Genomic DNA, 24,965 nt, shown 5'->3' on the forward strand with positions numbered 1-24,965 from the left:
TAACAACAAAAAAATAAACTCTGAATTTCTAGATTTTTGTCACGAGAAATCAATTGCTTTAAAAGTGTAGTAAATAAATTTTCCATGATCAATTTTATTGAAAGTTTATTCCCAGACTAACTGAGAAGGATAGATAGTTTCATTTAATTTGTAGACCCTCAAATAGCAGGACTAGGGGCGCCTGGGTGGCGCAGTCGGTTAAGCGTCCGACTTCAACCAGGTCACGATCTCGCGGTCCATGAGTTCGAGCCCCGCGTCAGGCTCTGGGCTGATGGCTCAGAGCCTGGAGCCTGTTTCTGATTCTGTGTCTCCCTCTCTCTCTGCCCCTCCCCCGTTCATGCTCTGTCTCTCTCTGTCCCAAAAATAAAATAAATGTTAAAAAAAAAAAAATAGCAGGACTAGTCTTCCTGGAAACTCAGCAGGAGCTCAGAAAGGAGCAGTCATAGGGTGAACGTGGGGAGAATGGAACAGGCGTCACTGTTGAGGTGGTCAAGAACCTATACGAGAACCCCATAGCACAGAATGAAGCAGAGGAAAGCCCCACCTGCAAGGAACCAAAAGACCTTGAACAAAGGGCAAATTGACAGTGACTAGTGTGATCTACAAAATGATGGGCTTTTCTTCAGTGATCTGGATCCTTTGTGCTATTCTTGTAGAAGAGACAACATCTGTGCTGGTTATATTCTGTTCTTCTCTGGCCCTAACCCCTTAATTCTACACCTTCTTCTATTCTGCTTTGTGCTTACCCTCTGGCTTTCTGAATGGTTTGGCCAATGAGAGGCGCTGACTAAAGTTCAGAAAGGGAGGAGAGAGAGAGGCCAAAGACACATTTTCTTTCTCCTTGCTTTGGCATGTTCCTGGCAGGGAATGCATCATTTTATGAATAGATTTTCTTCCAAAACTCTAGTTTTCATGCAGGCTCTCATAACACCATTCCCATTGCCACTTTGGATGTTGGCCTGATAGTTTCCCATTAGTATTAGTCTCTGGGTACCTCAGCACACAGTATGTGTTCCTTAATCCTGCTTAATCTCTATAAATGTTTCCTCCATTTAAAAGTCTCTTCAAACATTCCAGCCAACTGTGAACTATTGCCATAAACTCCATATGGGTTCTATCTCAAAAGCATAAGAGGATACCAAACCCAAGTGGACTAATCAGGACTGTTGGCACCACTACCATATTAGAAAGGAAGTCAAGGTCACTTGCTCAGGGGAGAGAACAAATTCTTCAAATCATAATCATTTTCTATATGCTTGGCTGTCATGCACCTGCCTTTTTTTGATTCAAAATTGAAGGAGACTCTGGGTATCTGTGGGAACTGTAAATACAAGACAACTCGTTCTAAACTGCCACCCTTTTGTGCATTCTTTAGAAACCAGCACACACACCACCTCCCTTTTTCATCTAGAGGTAATAGAACTTCCCCGTAACATAATGTGTTCTTCTCAACTGAAGAATAATGAAAATAATGTTCTCAAAAATAGGGCATTTTGAAAGGATTCTAGGAAGATGGTAGAATAGGAACCACCAGGAAATGCCTAGAATAGTCAAAAGTATAGAGACAGAAAGCAGAATTGTAGTTTCCAGCAGATAGGGAGGGGGGATGGAGAAAGGGAGAATTTATTGTTTAATGAGTTTCAGTTTTGTAAGATAAAGAGTTCTGGTGATGGGTGGTGGTGATTGATGGTTGCACATCGATATCAGTGTACTTAATACCTCTGAACTGTACACTTAAGAATAGTTAAGATAGTAAACATTGTTATATGTATTTTACAACCATAAAAGTTTGGGGAAAAAAGAAAAAGTGCCGGTTCAGTGACAACCTTTAGTCTTCTCAAAAGCTCAAGGAGGAAAACAGGGATGTGGCTGCCCAGAAACCTCACATTTCCAATCTCGTTTGCCAGTAGCAATGGCCAAGACCTGAAAAAGGCGGGGGGGGGGGGGGGTCTCCACCAAATTTCCTTCCATCCAAATCTCATGCTACTGTATCACATTGGCATAATTCAATTCTTATCCAGAAGAGATTGAAAAATGTAATTTTAGCTTTGCAATTATTTCAAATAGAAGGAAGATCCAACAGAGGTTGAGAAAATTAATCCAAGTATCTTCTGCAATGATTTTCTATATCTTAGGATAAATAACATTGTTAAGCAGCATGTTGAGTTGAGTGAATTCCAGCAAACCATAGAATTAGTGGATAATGATGGGGCATCATATGCTTGATTAGAGAGAAGGAAGTTTTGGCATGAAAAAAGTCACTGGAAAAATGGCAGAGCAGGAGGATCCTAAGTTCACCTCATGTTAGGGACACATCTAGATAATAGCCACATCAGTGCACCCAACCTGAAAAATGACCCAAAGACTAGCAGGCAATTATAGAAAGGAGGTCCCATCAAAAATGGCAAGAGTGGTGGAGATGTGATCTGGAATCAAACTGCCAATGAGACAAACCACAAATGGGAGTGACATCACAAGCACAAAGAAAGGGAGAAGCAGACCTCACACCAGACATCCCAGGCACAGGTGTTCTGCACTGGGAAGATGAATCCCCATAACATTAGGCTTTGAAAACCAGAGGGGTTTAACTTTGTGTGTTTTTATAACCAGCAGGGCTTATCTACAAGTACTTTAAAAATCAGGAGGCTTGGCTCTGGAAGATGGGGACTTGAGTCCCCACCCTTTAAAGAGAAAGCATAACAACCCGCTGAGATACAGCATACACACAGCAGTTTGAAAAGCACGTGGAGTATGCTTGAAGGAGATATATTTATTAATCTCAGAATAGGGGTTGGAGATACAAGGATCTTTAGGAGACTTGAAGAATAAAATATCTAGTGGGCACCATTTCCCTCCTCCTGTCCCCATCCTAGACAACAGGACACCTGTGGGGACCAGTGCAAACACTCTCCACCTGTCTTGTTAACACATATGGCCCAGTACTGCTTTGTCCTGTGGATCCACCCTATCCAACCAGCCCCACCCAGCTCTGGAGTACCTCCAGAGCAGCTCCTTCCCTTCTCATCCCACAAGTAGTAATAGTAGGGACCAGCACCACTAAAGCGACTTCTTCTCTGGGGAGAGAGAAAGATAACTACACACACTAATTTGATTGCATCCCTTCAGGAAAACCTTACAACTGGCAGTACAGAGACTGCCCTACTGATCAGTATGTCTGCAGCAGCAGACTGTAGGGGCAGGTATCTGATCTGATTGTCAGCCTTGCCCATCAACAAAAACCTCTCAGGGGTAGCACAGGGAGGGAACTCTGAAGTTCAGGGTCACTGCAGTCTGGGCAGGTGGATTGGAGGCAATTATCTGGTTTGTGTGCAGACTTTAACCACCAACTAAAGCTTCTCAGGGGACCACACAGGGAGAGTGACCTCAGCAAAGGGACTGAGGACAGGAATCTTGTCTGACTGCTGAAAATGCTCAACTACAAGCCCATGATGGCTCCAGACTGGCCCCTTCACAGCATAGGAAGCAAAACTTTCCTACAACAGGCAAAATGGGTCATTGTAGCTGACTGAACTAAAAACAAATGAGGCCCAGCCACAACATTATGGAACCTACATAGGAGACACCCCTGAAATGTCTAGTTCTGGAGAACAGGGGACACTGTGCTACAGGGAACAAGCCTCTTCATAAGGTCGCTACTTTCAAGGTTAGGAAACATAAGTGACTTTCTGAATACATAACAACAAACACAAAGAGTTAGACAAAATAAGGAGACAGAGGAGTAAGTCTCAAATGAAAGAAAAGGACAAGGCCCCAGCAAATTGGCTAAATGAAATGGAGAAAAGCAATATGCCTTATAGATCATAAATCTATCTGTGCCTTATAGTATAGATCCGTACTTACTGAACTTGAGAAAAAATGGAGAATCCCAGTGAGACCTTGAAAAGAGAGATAGAAAATATTTTAAAAGAACCAATCAGAGATGAAGAACTCAACATCTGAAATTAAAAACACACTAGAAGGGTGGTGCCTGGGTGGTTCAGTCGGTTAAGTATCCGACCTCAGGTCAGGTCATGATCTCACGGTTCGTGAGTTCGAGCCCCGAATTGGGCTCTGTGCTGACAGCTCAGAGCCTGGAGCCTGCTTCCAATTCTGTGTCTCCCTCTTTCTCAGTCCCTCTCCCCCTCATGCTCTGTCTCTCTCTCTCTCAAAAATAAAAATAAAATGTTAAAAAAAAAAACTTAAAAAAATATACTAGAAGGAATCATTAATAGACTAGAGAAGGCAAAAGAATGGATCAGAAAACTGGAAGACTGAGTAATGGGAAACAACCAAGACCTCCCCCCCACAAAAAAAAAGAACAGCAAAAACAAAAAAAGAATAAAGATAATTGAGGATAGGTTAAGGAAACTCAGAACATCATCAAGCATAATAACATTCACATCATAGGAATCCCAGAGGGAGAAGGAGGAGTAAAGGGAGAGAGAAAAATTATTTGAAGAAATAATAGCTGCAAACTTCCTTAATTTGGGCAAGAAAACAGACTTCTAGATCCAAGAGGCACAGAGAGCGTCCAACAAAATCAACCTAAGGAGGTCCATACCAACACACATAATAATTAAAATGGCAAAAGATAATGATAAAGAGTAAAATTTTTAAGCAGCTAGAGAAAAGAAAACAGTTCCATACAAGGGAAAAAACCATAAAGCTATCTGCTGATGTTTCAACAGAAACTTTGCAAGCCAGAGGGGAGTGGCATGACATATTCAAAGCTGAAAGACAAAAACCGGCAACCAAGACTACTCTATCCAGCAAAGTTATCATTAAGAATAAAAAGAGAGAAAAGCATTCCTAGGCAAACAAAAGTTAAGAGTTCATCTCTCCTAAACCAGCCTTACAAGAAATGCTAAAGGAAATTCACTGAGTGGAAAGGAGGGCCCATAAAGGAGTAAGAAAATTAGGAAAGAAAAAAATTTCATAGGTAAATATGAATATAACAAAATTAGTCGATTAAAACTTAAAACTCGTATGGAGGTTAAAGCACAGAAAGAGTAAAATCAATTTTATCTATAAATCAGCCAAGGGATTCACAAAATAAAAGGATTTAAAGTGTGACATGCACACACACAAAAAAAATGGAAGCAAAAAGAAAACTGGGATATCAATACTTAAATAGGACAAAATAGACTTTAAAACAAGACTGTAACAGAGACAAAGAAGGACATTACATAATCATAAAGGGAATAATTGAACAAGAAGATATAACAATTTAAATATTTATGCACCCAACATTGTAGGATCTAAATACATAAAGCAACTATTAACAGACATTAAGGAAGAAGCTGACAGTAATACAATAATAGTAGGGTACCTTAACAACCCACTTATATCAATGGCTAGATCATCCAAATAGAAAATCAACAAGGAAACCATGGCTTTGTATGACACATTGGACCAAATGAACCGAACACATATATTCAGAACACTCCATCCAAAAAGAGCAGAATATAAATTCTTTTTAAGTGTACGTGAAACATTCTCAAAAACATATCATGTTAGGCCACAAAACAAGTCTCAATAAATGCAAAAGGATTGAAATCATGTCATGCATCTTTTATAACCACAATGGTATGAAACTAAAAATCAATCACAAGAAAAAATCTGGAAAGAACAAAAATCTGTGGAGACCAAATAATATGCTACTAAACAATGAATGAGTCAACTAATAAATCAAAGAGGAAATTAAAAAATAGAGAGAGACAAATGAAAATTAAAACAACAACTCAAAATACTTGGGATGCAGCAAAAACTATTCTGAGAAAAAAGATTATAGCAATATAGGCCTACTCAAGAAGCAAAAAAAGATCTTAAATAAACAACCTAACTTTACTACTAAAGGAGCTAGAAAAAGAAGAATAAACAAAGCCCAAAGCCAGTAGAAGGAAGAAAATAATATATAGTAGAAATAAATGAAACCAAAGACTAAAATAATAATAGAACAGATTGATGAAACCAGAAGCTGGTTTTTTGAAAAGATCAACAAAATGGATAAATGTTTAAACTCATCAAGAAAGAAGAGAGAGGACTTAAATAAAATCAGAAACGAAGGAGGAGATATAACAACTTACACCACAGAAATACAAAGGATAATGAGAATATTATAAAAAATTGTATGCCCAAAAGTTGGACAACCAAGAAGAAATGGATAAATTCCTATAAACATATCACCTTCCAAGAATGAGTCAGAGGGCTTCCTGAGTGATTCAGTTGGTTAAACTTCTGACTTTGGCTCAGTTCATGATCTCACAGCTCATTAATTCAAGCCCTGCGTTGGGTTCTGTGCTGACACCTTGGAGCCCAATTTGGATTCTGTGTCCCCCCTCTCTCTCTGCCCCTCCCTGCTTGCACTCTGTCTCTCTCTGTCCCTCAAAAATAAATAAATATTAAAAAAAATAAACAACAAAAAACAGAAAACAAAAAACAAAAAAAAATCAGTCGGAAATAAATAGAAAACTTGAAGAGACTGATTATTAGCAATGATACTGAGTGAGTAATCAAACTTCTAAAAAACAGAGATCCAGGGAAAAATGGCTTCATGGGTAAATTTTATGAAACATTTAAAGATGAGTTACAACCCATTCTCCTCAAACAATTCCAGAAAATAGAAGAGGGAAGAAAACTTCCAAATTTATTCTACCAGGTCAGCATCATCTTGATGTCAAAAACAAATAAAGACACTCCAAAAAGAAAACTACAGGCCAATGTATTTTATGAACATAGATGCAAAAATCCTCAACAAAATATCAGCAAACAGAATCTAACAATATATTAAAAAATCATTCACCACAATCAAGTGAGATTTATTCCAGGGATGCAAAGGTGGTTCAATATTCACAACTCAATCAACAAGATGCATTGCATCAATAAGATAAAGGATAAAAAACATATGATCATCTCAATAGATGCATAAAAAGCAATGGACAAAGTACAACATCCATTTGCAATAAAAAATTCTCAACAAAGTAGGTTTATAGGGAATATACCTTAACATAATAAAGGCCATATATGAAAAACCAACAGTGAGCATCATATTCAGGTGGTGAAAAGCTGAGAACTTTTCTCATAAGATCAAGAACAAGACAATGATGTCCACTCTCACCATTTTTATTCAACATAGTACTAGAAGTCCTAGCCAAAGTAATCAGACATGAAAAAGAAATGAGGCATCCAAATTGGTAAACAAGAAGAAAAACTTTCATGATTTGCAGATGGCATAATACTATATGTAGAAAAACTTAAAGACTACCAAAAAATTAATAGAACTGATAAATTCTGTAAAGTTCCAGGATACAAAATCAATATACAGAACTCTGTTGCATTTTCTATACATTGATAATGAAGTAGCAGAGAGAGAAATTAAGAAAGCAACCCCATTTATAATTGCACCCAAATAATAAAATATCCAGGAATAACATTAACCAAAGACCTGTAGCCTAAAAATAGTAAAACATTAACAAAAGAAATTGTTGCGCTATTAGTGGGAAAAAATTGAAGATGACGAAAACAAATGGAAAGATATTTCATGTTCATGAGTTAGAAGAACCAAGCAACTTACAAATTTAATGCAATCCTTATCCAAATACCAACAATTTTTACAGACCTAGAACAAATAATACTAAAATTTATATGAAGCCATGAAATACTGTGAATAGCAAAAGAAATCTTGAGAAATAAGAAAAAAGCTAGAGGTATCACTATTCCAGATTTCACGATATAGTATAAAGCTGAAGTGATCAAAGAAGTGTGGCAGTGGCACAAAAATAGACACATAGATTAGTGGAACAGAACTGAAAGTCCAGAAATAAAACCAGGATAATATGGTCAGTTAGTCTATGCCAAAGGAGGCAAGAATGTGCAATGAGAAGAAGGCAGTCTCTTTAACAAAAGGTGTTGGGAAAACTGGACAGCTACATGTGAAAGAATGAAATTGGACCATTTTCTTACACCATACTCAAAAATAAACTCAAAATAAAGACCTAAATGTGAAACCTGAAACCATAAAATTCCTAGAATAAAACATAGGCAGTAATTCCTTTGACATCAACTGTAGCAACATTTTCCTGGATACATCTCCTGAGGCAAGGTAATCAAAAGCAAAAATAAACAATTGGAACTCCATCTAATTCAAAAGTGTTTGCACAGTGCACAGTGCACGAAAAAGTAGTACACTGAGTGGGAGATGATATTTGTAGATGATAGACAAATGAGGGATTAATATCCAAAATATATAAAGAACTCATGCAATGCACACACACACATAATGATGATGATGATGATAATAATAATAATAACACTTTAAAAATGGGCAGAGGACTTAAATAGACATTTTTCAAAGAGATATAAATGGCCAGAAAACACATGAAAAGATGCTTAGGATCACTAACCATCAGGAATATAAAAAGTAAATTTACAATGAGATATCATCTTATACCTGTCAGAATGGCTAATATCAAAAATACAAGAAATAAAAAAGATTGGTGAGGATGTGGAGATAAAGAAAACTTCATGTACTATTAGTGGGAATATGAATAGGTATAGTGACTGTAGAAAACAATATGGAGGTTCTTAAAATATTAAAGGTAGAATTACCATATGATCCAGTAATTCCACAACTGGGTATTTACCCAAAGAAAATGAAAACACTAATACAAAAAGATAAATGCATCACTATGTTTATTATAGCATGATTTACAATAACCAAAATATTGAAGCAACTCAAGTGCTCAATGATAGATGAATAAACAAAGAAGATATGGTATATATATATATAGTATGGATGTTACCCAGTAATAAAAAAGAATGAAATCTTGCCATTTGCAACAACATGGATGGACCTAGAAGGTATAAAGCTAAGTGAAATAAGTCAGCCACAGGAAGACAAATAGATAATGATTTCACTCAGGTGTGAAATTTAAGAGACAAAATAAATGAACAAAAACTAAAAAAAAAAAAGACAAACAAAAGACCACACTCTTAAATATAGAGAACAAACTGGTGGTTGCCAGAAAGGAGATAGGTAGGAGGATAGGGGAAATAGATACAGCAGATTAAGGGTACACTTATCTTGAGGAGCACTGAGAAATGTATAGAATTGTTGAATCATTATATTGTATACATGAAACTAATACAACGTTCTATGTTAATTATACTCGAATAAAAAAAGAAATACAGATGGTACATAAGCATATGAAAAGATGCTCCACATTATATGTCATTCAGGAAATGCAAATTAAAACAACCAGTTACAATTACACACCCCCTGGTGGGAATGTAAAATGTGCAGCTACTTTGGGCAATTTCTTAAAAAACTAAATATACTCTTACCATATGATTCAGCAGTCACATTGCTTGGCATTTACCCAGAGAACTTGAAAACTATCTCCACACAAAACCTGCACGCAGATGTTTATAGCAGCTTTTTTCATAATGGTCAAACTTTGGAATCTAATCTACTTCAGTAAATTAATGGTTAAATAAACTGTGGTCCATCTAGACAATGAAATATTAGTAGTAAAGAAAAATTAGCTATCAAGCCATGAAAAGTCATGGAGGCATCTTAAATGTATATTGCTAAATAAAAAAGCCAATCTGAAAAGGCTACATACTGTATGATTCCAACTCTATAACATTCTGAAAAAGGCATGACCATGGAGACACTGACTAGATCAGTGGTTCGGAAGGAGAGAGCAGAAGAGAGATGAAGACATGGCATAAACAGGACTTTAGGGCAGTGAAACTATTATTCTGTATGATACCTTATGATGAATACACATTATTACACTTTTTCAAAAACCATAGAATGTGCAACACCAAGAGTAATCCTAAAGTAAATTATGGATTTTGGTTAATAATAATGTACAACATTGGTTCATCAACTGCAACAAATGTACCACATTAGTGTGAGATGCTAGAAATACGGGAAATTGTAGGGCTGATGAGTTAAGGGATTATACAAGTATCCTGGGTACTTTTCATTTAATTTTTTCTGCAACCTAAAACTGCTAAAAATCCATTAATCAAAAAAATAAAGGTTTTATCTTCTTAGTGTAAGAATATAGATGAAGGCAGACAAAACCAGGGTTTTAAATTTTTTTTTTTAATTTTCATTTGTAGTTGACATATAATATTAAATTTAGTTTCAGGTGTACAACACAGTGATTCAAAAGTTACATACATTACAAAATGTTCACCACAATAAGTGTATCATAATATGATTTACTATATTCCCTATGCTATACTTATCCCAGTGACTTATTTATTTTATAACTGAAAGGTTGTATCTTTTAACCCCCTTCACTCATTTTGTCCACCATCCCCAACCCACTCCACCTTGGCAACCATCAGTTTTTTCTCTATGAGTCTATTTCTCCTTTTTTGTTGTTGTTGTTTGTTTCTTTCTTTTATTTTCTAGATTCCAAGTATAGATTAAATCATATGGTAATTTATCTTTTTCTGTCTGGTTTATTTCACATAGCAAAATACTTTCTAGGTCCATCCATATTTTAAATGACAAGATTTCCTGCTTCTTATGGTTTAGTAATGTTACATTATGTATATATACACATCTTTTTTTCCCCTTTGAGTATAGTTGGCACACAATATTACATTAGTTTAAGGTATACAACATAGTGATTTAACAACTTTATACGTTATGATATGCTTACTACAAGTGTAGCTACCATGTGTCGCCATACAACACTGTTACAGTATCATTGACTATATTCCCTATGCTGTGCCTTTTATTCCCATGACTTAATTATTCCATAACTGGAAGCCTGGATCTCCTACTTCTCTTCACCTATTTTGCCCATCCCTCTCATCCCTCTTCTTCTCTCGCAACCATCACTTTTTTCCCTGTATTTACAGGTCTGATTCTGATTTTTGTTTATTTATTTATTCATTTTGTTTTTCTTAATTCCACATATAAGTGAAATCATATGGCATTTGTTATTCTTAGTCTGACTTACTTCATTTAGCAGAATATCCTCTAGGTCCATCCATGTTGTCGCAAATGGCATGACCTCATCCTTTTACATGGCTGACTAATATTGCAGTGTGTGTGTGTGTGTGTGTGTGTGTGTGTGTGTGTGTACCATATCTTCTTTATCCATTCATCTATCAATGGACACTGGGGTTGCTTCCATATTTTGGCTATAGAAAATAATGCTGCAATGAACATATATCTTTTTGAGTTAGTGTTTTCATTTTCTTTGGGTAAAAACCCAGAAGTAGAATTACAAGAACATATGGTATTTCTAGTTTTAATTTTTTGAGAAACCTCCCTACTATTTTCTATAGTGGCTGTACCAACTTATATTCCCACCAACAGCGAATAAGAGTTTCCTTTTCTCTACACCCTTACCAATAAATGCCATATATGACAAACTCAGAGCTAACATCATCATCAATGGTGAAAAATTGAGAGCTTTTCCTCTAAGATCAGGAATAAGACAAGGATGTCCACTCTCACTACTTTTGTTCAACATAGTACTGGAAGTCCTAGCCATAGCAAACAGACAAGAAAAAGAAATAAAGAGAATCCAAGTTAGTAAGGAAGAAGTAAAAGTCACTATTTGCAGATGACATACTATATATAGAAAACCCTAAAGTCTCCACCAAAAAAACTATTATATTTAATAGATGAATTCAGTAAAGTTGCAGGATACAAAATCAATATACAGAAATCTGTTGCATTTCTATACACTAATAACAAAAAAGCAGAAAGGGAAGTAAAGAAAACAATCCTATTTACAATAGCATCAAAGAGAATATAATGTTTATGAATAATTTTTTTGTTATTTATTTCTAACTTATTTAAATTCAAGTTAGTAAACATACAGTGAAGTATTTGTTTCAGGAGTAGAACCCAGTGATTCATCACTTACATATAACACCCAATGCTCATCCCAAAAAGTTCCCTTCTTAATGCCCATCACCCCTTCCACCTCCCTTCCAGAAACCCTCAGTTTGTTCTATTTAAGAGTCTCTTATGGTTTGCCTCCCTCTCTGTTTTATCTTATTTTTCCTTTCCTTCCCATATGTTCATCTGTTTTGTTTCTTAAATTCCACATATGAGTGAAATCATATGATATTTTTCTTTCTCTGACTGATTTATTTCACTTAGCATAAATACACTCTAGTTCCATCCACGTATTCTTTTTGATTGCCAAGTACACACACACACACACACACACACACACACACACACACACCACATCTTCTTTATCCATTCATCAGTTGATGGACATTTGGGCGTAGGAATGGTTTCAACCAAAGGGGTAAAGACTTGTACTCTGAGAACTAAGGCATTGTTAAAAGAAATTAAACATCCAGGGGCGCCTGGGTGGCGCAGTCGGTTAAGCGTCCGACTTCAGCCAGGTCACGATCTCGCGGTCCGTGAGTTCGAGCCCCGCGTCAGGCTCTGGGCTGATGGCTCAGAGCCTGGAGCCTGTTTCCGATTCTGTGTCTCCCTCTCTCTCTGCCCCTCCCCCGCTCATGCTCTGTCTCTCTCTGTCCCAAAAATAAATAAACGTTCAAAAAAAAAAAAAAAGAAATTAAACATCCAAAGAAAAGCAATGGTATACAATGCTTATGGATTGGAAGAACCAATATTGTTAACATGTCTATACTGCCCAAAGCATTCTACATACTCAGTGAAATCCCTATCATGTTACCAACAGCATTTTTCATAGAACTAGAACAAATAATCCTAAAATTTATATGAAACTACAAAAGATCCCAAAGAGCCAAAACAATCCTAACAAAAAAGAACAAAGCTGGAAGTATCACATTCCCAGATTTCAAGATATACTACAATGGTATAACAATCAAAACATCATGGTACCTGCACAAAAACAAACACAGAGATTAGTAGAACAGAACTGATAGCCCAGAAATAAACCCATGCATATATGCTCAGTTAATTTATGATAAAGGAGGCAAAAGTATACAATGAGGTAAAAACATTCTTCAATAAATGATACTGGGAAAACTAGACAGCTACCTGCAAAAAAATAAAAACTGGACCACTTTCTTAACACTATACACAAAAATAAACTTAAAATGGAAGAAAGACCTAAATATCAAACCTGAATCCATAAAATTCTTAGAAGAAAGCATAGGCAATAATTATTTTAATGAATTTATTTCTTTTGAGAGAGAGAGAAAGAGAAAGCATGAGGAGGGGAGGAGCAGAGAGAGAGAGAGGGAGAGAGAGAACCCTAAACAGGCTCCACACTCTCAGCATGGAGCCCAACGCAGGGTTTGAACTCACGAACTGTGAGATCATGACCTGAGCTGAAACCAAGAGGGAGACGCTCAACTAACTGAGCCACCTAGGTGCCCGGCAATAATTTCTTTGACATCAGCTGTAGCAACATTTTCCAAGATACATTTCCTGAGATGAGGTAAGCAAAACAAAAATAAACAATTGGAACTACATCTAATTAAAAAGTGTTTGTACAGTATAGAAAACCACCAAGAAGACGAAAAGGCAGTATACTTAGTGGGAGAAGATATTTGTAGATGATATATACGATAGGGGGTTAATATCTAAAATATATAAAGAATTCATATGACCCACATCAAAAAATACCCAAATAACATGATTTAAAAATGAACAGAGGACCTGAATAGACATTTTCCCAAAGACAACATACAGATGGCCCGGGGACACATGAAAAGATACTCAACATCTCCAATCATTAAGGAAATGCAACTTTAAAAATTCAATGAAATATCACTTTATAACAGTCATAAAGGCTAGAATCAAAAATACTACAATGAAAGTTTATTACTCTCAGTTACAAGTAAACTTCCAAGGATCAAGGAATATAAATGTAGCTTGTTTCTCCAGTTACAACTATAGTTGGGGTCCAAGCAGACAAAAATATATGAGTTTATAAAAGTACAGGTTACCAAGGATTGGAGCCAATCTTCTAAGTATCCTTAGATCCTTCAGGAGGAAAAAATATTGCCTGAATTCTTTGCTTGGCTCTAGTTTTTGAGCTTGGCTCTAGTTTCGTATCTGCAAAGATTGGTAGAGTGGACCTTGGTATAACAAACCAAGTGGGACTTTTCTATTTGTCCCAGAATTAATGACTAAGGTTTAATGCCAAGGATAGGAAGATGCTGAGTATATCCACCACAGTCCAGCTCAGATATTGAACCCTGCCCCCAGGACTGAAAAAGGAGACTGTCTCTCAACTGCATCTCTCCACCAGCCTCACCCGAAGGAGTAGCCTGAGGAAGAGTTGGGGTGGATTGGTTAGTGAGTTACCTGAGTTCCAGCATTAATGGTGAGAGAACTTCTCCTTTCTCCTTCTACAGAAAAGAAGAAAGTGCTTCTCTTGCCAATCTATTCCCGTCCAAAGCCAAGAGAGGAGAGAAGTATTAGAAGAATCATTTATGGGAATTATAATCACCTGAAAAAATATTGGTCTCTCTCTCCCTGGTTGATGCTTTCTTTGGTATGAAGTTTGCCAAAGTAATTCAGGCCAACAAGGTGAGAAGGGCCCACTGTGGAATGTGCCTGAGAACAGGACAAAGTTACTTCTCCATCTATCCTGGATCTCTGAAGATCTTGGAGACATAAAGGGAAGCTAAGGCATTCCATTGGATGCCAGAGGACAGCAGGAGCCCTAGAGTCACCCAGGCAAAGGGTCAAATAGGGCAAGTGACACCCTGAACAGATGTTGTAGACCTGGACTTGTTGGTGTGACTATCAGAAGAACAGCAGCCCCCCCTTTGAAGGAATACTCTGTGATAAAGGGTAGTCCTGAGTGAAGTTGAATGCTGGCCCCTCCCAAGTAAAGTACACATCCCATTTATATAGAGAACAGCAAAGCAGAGAAGCCACTAGAGTCAGATTGAAACAATCCAAAGCAGGGTAGGTCCAAAGGGAAGGGGCAGGTTAAGGTACAGATGCAGCCACACAGCCCCCCACCCCGAGCCCTTAAGCCACAGTCCCTGAGGGGATGACAGGGAAGGCTCATATCAGGTACAACTGGATCAGATTTCATTTAGGTGGGTTTTTTTCTTAATAAATTTTTGTTTGAATGAAACACACATATAGAAAGTGCATAAGTGATAAGATTACAGCTTCATGAATCATCACAAGGTGTATACACCCCTACATATAAAAGGACTGAACATTTCCCAGACCCCAGAAACCCACTCCTGCTCCTCCCAGTTACTGTTCCCTCCACAAAGGCATTCTCCATCCTGACTTCTAACATCACAGATGAGTACTGACTACTTTCTAACTTCATGTAAGTGGAATCATAAGTATGTTGTCTTTCCTTCAGAATTACATTTTTGAGATTCATCCATGTTGGTGTGTGTAGAGAAGCTCATTTGTTTCTCTTGCTTTATAGTATTTCATTGTATAGTGTATTCCTTTCCTCTGCTGCTGTAATGAATTACCAGAAAAAAAGTGGCTTAAAATGCCAGAAATTTATTCTCTTATAGTTCTGGAGGCTAGGAATCCAAAGTCAATATCACTGAGCCTTAACCAAGGTGTCAGCAGAGTGCATTTCTTTCTGAGAGTGAGGGAGTATCCATTCTTTGCCTCTCCCAACATTTGGTGGCTATAAGCATTTGTTGGCTTGTGACCACATCACTCTGTCTCTGCTTCCTGGGTCACTCTGCATTCTCCTTTACTGTGTATATTAAATTTCTTTCTGTTTACCTCTTATAAGGTACTAGTCGCATTTACAGCCTCCCTGAATAGTCTCCCCATCTCACGAGCTTCAGCTTAATCACAAGGTAACATTTACGGTTCCAGGGATTAAAACCTAATATCTTTGGGAGGCCATTTTTCAGCTGTATCACATACAACTATACCACAATTTATCCATTCTAAAATTGATGGCTATTTTGGTTGTTTTCAGTTTGGAGCTTTACAAATAATGCTAATAGGAACATTCCTATATATGTCTTTCAGTTCGTGCCAGCATTTGTGTGGGCTAAGCCTACTAGTGGAATGGTGGATCATAGGATGCGTGCAAATTCAACTCTAGCTGTTACTGCCAAACAGTTTTCCAATGAAATACAACCCATGTTGCATGAGAGTTCCTTGTTACTTCACATTCTTGCCTACACTTAGTATGGAAATTCTTTTTAATTTTACCTTTCTGCTAGGTGTGCGATGGAATCTCATTGTACAACTTTAATTTGCATTTGTGATGTTGAACACTTGTCTATTAATTAGTCACTTCAATATCCTTTTTTTGTGAAGTGTCACTTTGGGATGCTTGAATATCTGGTCTACTGTATTGTCTTTTTCAAAAAATAAAACTTCTTTATATATATAAAATTTCTTTATATATAAGTTATTTGTCAGTTTAATGTACTACAAATATCTTCTCCTAGCCTATGGCCTAACCTTACACTCTTAGTGATGTCTTTTAAGTTTTCATCACAAGGAAAAAAATTTGTAATATGTATAGTAACAGATGATAACTAGACTTCTTGTAACGATCATTTCACAATATATATAAATATTGAATCATTATGTTGTACACCAGAAACTAATATAATGTTGTATGTCAATTATAACTCAAAAAAATAAAAATCATATCGTCAAAATTTAAAGCCTGGGAATAAATCCAATGAAATATATGTAAGATCTCTATACAGAAAGCCATAGAGTAGTATTAAGAGAAAATTTAAAAGATCTAAATAAGCATAAATATGTATGTGAGGGATTTGAGACTCAGAATTATAAAAATGTCAGAATTCCAGAAGTTCATTTTTTTAATTGACAAGCAGATTCTGTAAGGTGTATGAAATTGCAAATCACCTAGAATACCAAGACAATCTTGAAGAAGAACCAAGTGGTAGAACTTTTCTACCTGACTTTAAGACTTAATACAAAGTAACAATAGTTAAAATAGTATTGGCAAAAGGATAGACAAATAGACCAAAGGAAACAAGAGAGACCAAGAACAGATTCACACATGCATGCATACTTGACTTCTGACAAAGTTGGCAGGATAGAATAATGAGTAAAGGCAATAATGCTGGGTCAGTTGGATATCCAATGGGGAAAAACTTAAAAATTGTCCCTACTGATGCTATACACATAAATAATTCCAGATGGGTTATATATATGAATATGAAAGGTTTAAGAATAAAGCTGCCAGATGATAACATGAAAATAGCCCCATAGCCTTGAGTTGGCAACAGTTTCTTAAACAGAGCCCAAACAGCAACATAATAGGACTACATTAACATCTGGGTTGCTTTAACGTCTGAAGGTGATCAGAGTTTGAAAAAATAGGCTACCTAGTAATATATTAATAATACCAATAATTGCTATTTATTGAGCATTTACTGTGTATACAGTAAGCAGCCTACCAGGCTTCAAAAGCCTTATCTCATTTAACCCTTACTATTATCATTATTAATAGTAATTATTAATAATATGAGAACACTAAGGCACAGAAGGTTTAAGTATCTTGCCCAAAGTTATTTTCACTGCTAGTAAGGAACAGAGTTTCAGTGAGACTCTGGAGCCTACACTCTTAATGATTCACCTGGTGCCTATTTAAGTTATTGGATTTATATGTTTTAGGCATTTAACTGACATACTGATGCTGAACCTGAAGAGGACGTGTAGGATGCAAATATGTCAGGAGCCCCCAGATCCATCTGGATACATCTCAGTGTTACATACAAAAAGACGCTGAAAGATAACAAAAATATTATAAGCGTATGAGCTGAAGATTCTATAGATAAATATCTCAGAAATCAGGTCAAGATCATACTACTAGGTTCAATTTTCCTGTCTTCCTAATCATGTTTCCACAAAGGTACATGTGGATTGTTATGTTGATGGGAAAATATTTTTAAGACTTAATGGAAACTAGTTTTTAGACTTAAATAACCCCTTGTCAGAATGTACAACTTTCAGCCAGCCTTGGGGCTTTGCACTGCCTGCTTTCATTATATCACCAGGTTATCATGTCACTATCCACCAATAAAATATCTGAAGGATCTGTGAACCCAAGAAAGCCATAGGTAGCCATGTATTGGTAGTGGTAATGACAAACTTTACATTAATGAGATCCATGATAGCCAATCTACAATTTTTCTTTTTCATTAATCTGGCTGTGGTGTATTGAGCTATCTCTCTATCTTTGTTAACCGGGTACTAGGAGATGGATGAATCCCACATTTGATGGGACACAGTATAGATGGAACCAATCTTAGTTAATACTCAATCGTTTTTAAGAACTGAAACCTCCTGGTATGAATTCTGGGTATACACTGTTTACTAAAAATAATAATAAAAAAAAGAGCATAGGGAGACTTTCTACTCAAGCAGATAGAATGCCCATGATATTCATATTGCCAGGGAAATAATATAAGACTAGAAGAAGTTACCATCATGTGAGTCAGCCCTACCCTTGCCAATTCTTTTCCTGACAGATGGACAGATAAAAGATCCCAAACTGTGTCTGTAGATTAACATTCTAAAATTTAGTCACTTGTAGGAATATAATATTAACACTCATTTGAAAAGATTTGGCTTATGGGACCCCAACTGACTTCATCCAGAAGGAGCTTAGTCATTTGAGACACCCACATGAGGTACTTTCTTTCCATTCCTTCCCTCCGTCCTTTTTTTTTCTTCTTCAAGTTTTTATTTAAATTCCAGTTAGTTAACACACAGTGTAATATCAGTTTCAGGTGTAGAATTCAGTGATTTATCACCTACACACAACACCCAGTGCTCATCATTTCCTTTCATCTTTTTTTTTTGTCTTTTTCTCTTCTTCTTTCCCTCACTCTCTCACCCCTTCTTCCCTCTCTTCCTCCCTCCCTCATCCCTCTCTCCCTTCCTCCCTCCCTTCTGTTCCTTCCTTTGCAATAGATGTTTTATTGTCTTACTTGTATAGCCTTATATATAAATTGTCAATCAAGATATTATTCTAGAAAGGAATAAAAGAAAAGTAAATGTAATTTTTAAACTCTCATTATATCCAAAGTTCTCTCAATCAAAATTAGAATCTTTAAAATACCCAGTTCAGCAAAGAAACTATAATTATGTCATTTTTCATGAAGATGTTTTCTCTTTTAAGCCAAGAACTATCCAGCAAGAGAGTTCCTAAATGTAAATCAGCAATAAAGAACATTCTCTTTGGGGTGCCTGTGTGACTCAGTCTGTTAAGCTCAGGTCATAATCTAAGGTTTATGAGTTCAAGCCCTCCCCACCCCCTGTGTTGGGCTCTGTGCTGAGCACAGGGCCTGCTTGGGATACTCTCTCTCCCTCTGTCTCTGTCCCTCTCCTTCTTTCGTGAGAATGCTCTCTCAAAATAAATAAATAAATAAATAAATAAATAAATAAATAAATAATAAAATAGAAATAAATTTTAAAAACCAACAACATTCTCATCTCTTCTTTGTTACGCAAGTCTTCGAACATGCCCTGTGGTCAAGGTGCCACTCTCTGCACTTACACAGATCTATGCTAATTCCTGGAGCTGATTATTGGGGACAACAAAGAAGGAATAGGCTGAAGGGTCAGAGAAGGTGAAAGAGATTCAGATAGACCAAAGAACCTAAGCACAAAGCAGGTATGAGTGTAAGAAAACATCCTGTGAATTTAATACCATATGCAATCCATGCTTTCCACAGCAACACAAGATGTAGACAGCCCAATAAGGGCATGCCTAGTAATTTCATGATTAACAACAAAGATGTTATTTAGTTCCAAGGCTTCAACTCATAATTTTACTGGCATCCTCAAGTGCTTCATACCCTCTTTTTCCCTGACAGGACCCCAGGGGCTCCTAGACGTGGCCACAGCACAGCACAGCTCTTCAGGGTGCTAAACACATCCTCAATTCTGCTCCGGGGACGTTTCAAAGACAACAGTGTGAATGGCCCCACCCAAAGTTGGACAATGCAGTGCTACTGTCACATGATCATGTTGGTGGCCATTAATATATTCTTTTTTATTTTTAAGTTTATTTATTTTGAGAGAGGGAGAGACAGAGAGAGAGAGAGAGAGAGAAAGTATGAGCAGGGGGAAAGACAGACGGAGAGAGAGAGAGAGAGAGAGAGAGAGAGAGAGAGAGAGAGAGAAAGAGAGAGAGAGAGAGAGAAAGAGAGAGAATCCCAGGCAGGCTCTGCACTGCCAATGCGGGCCTCAAACTCCCGAACTGTGAGATCATGACTTGAGCCGAAACCAAGAGTCAGACGCTTAACCAACTGAGCCACATTAATATCTTCTTGTTATTTTTTTCTTCAAAAGCAAACAGAAACAACTAAATGTCTAATAGTGGACTGGTAAAATAAATTCTGTATAAAATCTTGCTATAGAATCATATTTAAGAGGAATTCTGGCTGCTACAATGGAATGATTTTGCCAGACTGTAACTCTTTAACTATTATAAAATCTGAACAAAAAAACTTAAAAAGACAAAAGTGTACAGGCTCTGGAGTATGACGCAAAGCAGGCAGAAACTGGAGTGCAATCGTTCTTTGAAAATCAGAAAGCCCATTAAGCAAGAGATTTGCAGTTATGCAGCTTCTGGCCTGAAGGTTCTCCTCAGTCCACAGGCAGTTCAAGGCAGCCAAAAGCCTCAGCCTTACTTGCTTAAAATGTCAGATGAAAAAATTCGGGGGCTGGCAGAGCCAGCAGATAGAAAGCTAAGGAAGAAATCCTAGACAAGATGGAGACATAGAGGGGATAAACCCCCAAATCTGATTGTAAATTCTGCCCATTTCTTGGCTGATTTGCTACGCTACACGTGCATGGGGAGACTCCAGGGAACCCAGCAAAAAAGTAACAGCTGAAAATGAAAATAATAGAGATTTCGCCTGCTGTTCCCAGCAGGGGAAAGAGTTTGATTTTTTTTCTAATTATGTTTATTAATATTTTAAGACATATGTTAAAGATGAACACCGTATTGTGTTTATAACATATATAGATGATATAAACATGTTAACGATAACACAAATTATAGGGTGATGTAACTGAACCATATACCTTTTGTTTGTTTGTTGTTGTTTTATTTTATGGTGGAAAAAAAACACCTAACAAGATCTACCCTCTTGACCAAATTTTAAGTGCACAATATATTACTGTTGACTATAGGTGCAAAGCGGTACAGCAGATCTCCAAAGCTTATTCATTTTGCTTGACTACAGCGTTATGCCTGTTGGTTAGTAAGTCCCATTTCCCTCTTCCCTCAGTCCCTGGCAACCACCATTCCACTTTTTGATTCTACAAATTTAACTATTTTATTCAAGTTCTTAGTCCATTTTTTAATCAGGTTATTAGTTTTTTCCTTCTGAGTTGTAGGAGTTCCTTGTATATTTTGGAGATTAACCCCTTATCAGATACACGATTTGCAAATATTTTCTCCCATTCCATAAACTGCCTTTTTTACTCTGCTGATTGTTTCTTTTGCTGTACAGAAGCTTTTTAGTTTGATATAGCCCTAGTTGCTTATGTTTGGTTTTGTTACCTTGGTTTTTGGTGTCACACTGGTGAAACCATTGCTAAGATCAATGTCATGAAGGTTTTTCCGTGTTTCAGAAGTTTCACAGTTTGGGGTCTTATGTTTAAGTCTTTGATCATTTTGAGTTGATTTTTGTGTGTGGTGGGAGACAAGGATCTAATTTTGTTCTTTTGCACATAGATATCATTTTCCACCACCATTTCTGGAAGAGAAATTGTGTATTCTTGTGTATTCTTGGCACCCCTGTTGAAGATCAGTTAACTGGATGTATTGTCTGTGACAGAGTCACATGACATTCCTCCTCTACTAACCTTATTTCTGAGGTTGGAGAAGGCATACCTTAGCCCTGGGAAGATGACAGGGCCACTATTTACATAAATCACCCCAAATATATCAGCCTCATTCTTGTGGCCTGATCACTCTCCAGGCCACTCTCTTAGAATCTGGGTCAGGCATGGAGACCGTAGGAAAACCCCAGAGATACTACTCCTGGAGCTCCTGGCGTATCTGGTTTGTACCCTGCCGGGGCAAGTGCTCTGAAGGAAAGACATGGGAAGAGGCCCTTGTGTGTTTTTTCAGGGCTTGGGGCTCCCTACCCTGATGGCACTGCCAGACTTCCCCAATCCTAGGATAAAAGAGGAACTTAGAAAATTCTGAGGAAGGGCCTAGGGAGGTATTATGTTATCTCTGTCTTTTCTCTTTATCTTTTTCCCTCTCTTCCTCTGGTCACCTTGCCAGGTCTCATGGGGGCCATATCAGAGCCCATTTGAATGATGCCATGCAATACCCACTCCCAGAGCCCTCTTTCTGTACAACAACCAATAGTAAATCTGTGTCCCAACATGGAGCCCAGGTGTCTTGAGTCTCTCTACCTCACATAGTGCAAGTTAGAACAGTCCTTTCTTTCACCTATATTTTTAGAGAGTAGAATCAGAGCTGCTCTCCAGCACTTGGCTATCAGTCTCTCCGTTGTTTTTTTGTGTATAACAGCTTTATTGAGATGCAATTCATTTATCATATAATTACAATTTGCTGGGATTTAGTATATCACAAAGTTTTGCAACTATCACCACAACCAACTTTAGAACATTTTCAACACCACACAAAGAAACCTCATACCTCCTAATCATCACTTCCCAATCTCCATTCTCCTAAACCCCACACAACCACTAGTCTATTTTCTGTCTTTATAGATTAGTCTATTCTGGGCAGTTCAAATAAATGGAATCGTACAATGCGTAGGGTAGGAGGGGAATCTTTCCATGTCATTATTTGCTTAGGAAGTCAGAGAGTTAACTAGTCAGTCAACTCTTTCTTCATAAATGAAGGGTAGTGGGGGGTGGGGGATTGATGGGGGGACACTGTCCTAAATGAAGTTCAGCTTGCAATCAGGAGACGCCTGTTTCTTGCATGGAGAAGAGCTCAGAAAATAATCAACTAGATGCAGGCAGAGCAGCCATCTGAGTATAGAAGATATCTTATAGTTTACTCATTTCCAAAAAATACCATATTTTTTCCCAGAAAGACCTTATCTCTGCAATTGCTCTGAGTACCGTGGGGCAGATCCCCCTAGCTTATGAATAAGGTCACATGAATAGGTCACTGGCTCATTACCTGCAAATTGATCCCTACTGGAACATATGGGAGTCTTCATGGTACATCTCCTATGTTCATGAATAATTCTGCTCCCTGGGTGCTGCCTCTATTTTGCACTATCTCTGCTGTCTGACAGGCTGTGCCTGGTCTGTAGTAAGAAGGGGGAAATGCACAGGCTCCACAAAACCCATCTTTCCTTCCGTGTGTGCCTTTCTCTTTTCCTACCACCCATCGCAGGTTGAGCTGAGGACAAGCTCCAATCCCACATTGTTCTCAGAATCACACCATGCCTGCACACAACTGAGGCTTTGTTCCTGGGCCAGATGGTTATATCAGGCTCCCAGGGCATAAAGAGAAGACCAACTCTTGTAAATAGCCTGGTTTGGGGGCTGCCCACAAGTCCCCAGACCTTCTTAGAGATATCTGAACCCCAGCAGTGAGATCCCTGCTGTACCTTTAATTTCCTGAGTAAATACCTATGTCTCTTATATTCTGGGGTGCTCAAGATGAGCTTGTCCCTGAGCATGCTGCTGTCAGTGTGGCCTTTCTCCTAAGGCCAGGTTCCAGAAGCACAGCTGAGGAATGGTTTCAACAAGAGACTAGGGTGGAGACGGCAATGTTACCACAACCTTGGGTCTAAATCTCCCATATGAAGTCCAGTTACTAGCTTTTCATAAGCACAGTGTTGGTGTTGCTGTTGTTGTTTTAATTTTTGTAATGTGTATTTATTTTTGAGAGAGACAGAGACAGAGCGTGAGCAGGGGTGGGGCAGAGAGAGAGGGAGACACGGAATCTGAAGCAGGCTCCAGGCTCTGAGCTGCCAGCACAGAGCCCGATGCGGGGCTCAAACTCACAGGAAGTGAGTGAGATCATGACCTGAGCTGAAGTCAGATGCTTAACCGACTGAGCCACCCAGGTGCCCCCATAAGCACAGTGTTTTAAGTTCAGCTCCTCCTTCCACCTTAGGTCTTGACCTCATGTTCCTCAGGAGCCTGTGTGAGTTGTGGTGCCCAGACTGAGTCCTGCAGTGATTCCTCAGCAATGCTTCTTGATCCTTCCTAACCTTCCCTGTGATCTAACCAATTTCTGGGTTCCTTTTTGCCTTGCTGTCTATCCCTTAGCCTGGAACAAGTTAAGCCCTTAGGGCTTAGGTTCCTACGCCTAGAAACCAAACTAGATATTTTGGACAGTCATGATAGATTTTGATCCTACCGAGGAAAGGAGTATGGAAGAGTATGGAACTGTCTGGTTTGACTCAGAGATTTCCCAGGATGACCACGCCCTCCTCTGGTAAGAACCTTTTTAACAGTCCCCACCAAGTCTGAGGAGAACAGTGGCCCTGTGCTTGGCCACCAGGGGCCGTGCCACAGATACCCCACGCTGACAGCTGTCACAGGGACAAAAACAGCAAAAGATGCTCTCCAATGTGCCATCTTTTCTTCCCGGGAATGCCTACAGAACCCAAACTTGGTAAAAATCGAAAATGCTTTTGGATTCTACAACGATAAGCATAAAAAGTGTAAACATAGCATCCCACTTACATTCTGAATCCCAGCAGAAGCCTTAAATCTCTTGAAATATCCATGACTAGGCACAACATTCGGGCATCTTCTAACTCTCCTTTGGCATGTTTGAAGAGATGCCTAGCCTTTCTTTGATCATCACTTTTCAGTCATAAATTGAGTCCCACAAAGCAAGAAAGTATATGAATGATGTCAAAATATGGGAGCTGTCACAGGGAGGCCTAGTAAAAAAAGACAACAGGAAATAGGAAACATTAGCGGGTGATGTAAGTGCTCTCGGCCAGGCACACTTTGCAGCATTCATCTACATGTTGGACTGCTATGAACTTTCCGTATCTCTGAAATGAAATATCCC

At 38.0% G+C, this 24,965-nt stretch overlaps 1 long non-coding RNA gene across 2 annotated transcripts in view; it reads right to left on the bottom strand.

The window, feature by feature from the left end:
* Positions 1–393: 393 nt before the first annotated feature.
* Positions 394–24,965, bottom strand: part of LOC123606211 — a 28,489-nt gene continuing 3,917 nt past the window's right edge. Inside the window, exons 3-5 of one of the 2 annotated variants that reach the window (XR_006716166.1) lie at positions 24,629–24,831; positions 3,862–3,896; positions 394–544 (exon numbers count right to left, since the gene is read on the bottom strand). This is a non-coding gene — a long non-coding RNA (uncharacterized LOC123606211). Of the gene's footprint in view, positions 545–3,861; positions 3,897–22,756; positions 24,832–24,965 lie in introns of those variants that run through there. The other variant, XR_006716164.1, reaches the window with a different exon arrangement.

The sequence above is a fragment of the Leopardus geoffroyi genome, chromosome A2 (genome assembly GCF_018350155.1).
Source record: "Leopardus geoffroyi isolate Oge1 chromosome A2, O.geoffroyi_Oge1_pat1.0, whole genome shotgun sequence".
Lineage (NCBI taxonomy): Eukaryota > Metazoa > Chordata > Mammalia > Carnivora > Felidae > Leopardus > Leopardus geoffroyi.